This window comes from Cyprinodon variegatus, unplaced genomic scaffold, assembly GCF_000732505.1.
Source record: "Cyprinodon variegatus isolate N-32 unplaced genomic scaffold, C_variegatus-1.0 Scaffold813, whole genome shotgun sequence".
Lineage (NCBI taxonomy): Eukaryota > Metazoa > Chordata > Actinopteri > Cyprinodontiformes > Cyprinodontidae > Cyprinodon > Cyprinodon variegatus.
Window position 1 is genome coordinate 154,196 of NW_015151266.1, and position 1,661 is coordinate 155,856.

At 36.7% G+C, this 1,661-nt stretch overlaps 1 protein-coding gene across 1 annotated transcript in view; it reads left to right on the forward strand.

Annotated features, from left to right (window-relative positions):
* The first annotated feature begins 6 nt into the window (after positions 1-6).
* The window catches only part of LOC107098827 (serine/threonine-protein phosphatase 6 regulatory subunit 2-like), a 26,877-nt gene continuing 25,222 nt past the window's right edge, over positions 7-1,661 (forward strand). Inside the window, exon 1 of the mRNA XM_015396684.1 lies at positions 7-392. The gene's annotated coding sequence lies outside the window, so the exon portion shown is untranslated. The remainder of the gene's footprint in view (positions 393-1,661) is intronic.

Consider the following 1,661-nt stretch of genomic DNA (forward strand, 5'->3'; position numbering starts at 1 on the left):
GCCATTTTGATTCGAAATTTATGACTTGAGTTTTTCCTGCCTTGCTTGCTAAACTTAGCCGCGCGTTGAGTATCTTTGTGCGTGAGTCCAAATCATACATGTACATATAAAATAATACGTGTTGCTAACAATGCCAAGAAGTAATTAATGCGGGCGGGTCGGGGACTGAACTGTTTCTACATTCAGAAGTGCTCAACGTTAGCCAAGTTGAGCTAGTTGATGTTAGCCTTGTGCAGTATGAACCATTTTCAAAACAAACCACTCAGGCTAACGGATGCTAGCCCAGCGCAGCTAGCTAGCAGTTAGCTTGTGACCTAGAGCTGCCTGTTTCTCGATAAATCAACTAAAGTTTAAAAGAGAAGAAAGGAGCAGAGCGGGAGCTTCAGTCAAAGGTAGGACTGCATGGAAACATTTTTAATTTAATGTGTTTGAAAATGTTTGGCTGCTTCAGTTACGACAAAGTTGAACCTAAGTTCGGAAGCTTTAAGTTTGCTAAGTTCGCTGAACACTCGTCAACAGTCAGTGGCTAATTAGCTTACAGGCTAATGAGAAGAATGAGGAACTGGTGACGCTTGATCGTTTTCTTTTGAAAGAAAATAAACCTTATTGATAGACTTTGGCTGATGTTGCAATATTAGTTAGTTAAATAGTTTTTCTTTGAACATTTATACAGATATTAAATATGCCATCGCTTTGTAACATAACTTAGCCAAGTTTAGTTCAGAAGGTAAAGTTTCCTCCTTTGGGATTGCAGCTTATTTTGTTACCAAAACAAAAAATGTATGTATGTATTATGTATTATGTATTTTTTTTCTTTGCCGTTTTGCCACTAATGAGTAAAGCAGTGAGATGTTCTGTGGTGGTTTTTGCTCACGGTGTGATCCAGAACTAACTGAGCTTTTCTTGATCGTACAGGAATAAAGTAAACACCAGATAGTTCAATGAAAACCTTCAGTTCTGGTTTAGGATGGCTGGTTTTCTGCTGAGGTGCTTTGATTTCCATTCAGATTGATGTGCTGCTGGTGCCTCAGTTGAAGTAAACAGAAATCTGAGCTCTAACAGTCAGTTGATCTGCACTGGATGCCAGAAGCAAAGTCAGCTTATTTATTGGTTTTAATCAAACTTAAAGTTAAAGTGACATCAATTAAAGTTACAAAGTATTGTGAATGGTTAAATGCATGCACACACATCTGCCCTAAGATTGAGAGATGTGTTGCATGGCTCCAGGTGACATTGTGAGCACAGTCTGTTCCCACTTATTATTTTAATCAGCATTTTGTACCCAACTACAGTTAAGTATGTGTATATTAATATTCGATACATATATTATCTGCTCTTTATATAAAAGTGTTTCCTATTGTGTATGATTTTTTAATACTTTGTTTGGTACAACCAGTTAATACTCTGTTTGAGTTTAAATAAACTGAATTGATTTGAATTGAGTTTATTAAGTTAATAAACTCTTATTAGCCAGTTAATGTATCTGAAATATAATAGATATCATGGACAGGCAGAGATCCCATGAATTACAATCAAGTAACGCTACATTACCACTGCAAGTCATGATGCTCAGTGTCAGTTTGATTAATATCAGATGTATTTTATCTGCATGGTCGTTCTGAGTACTGCCTAAATAGAGTCACCATCAGTCTCTGCTACAA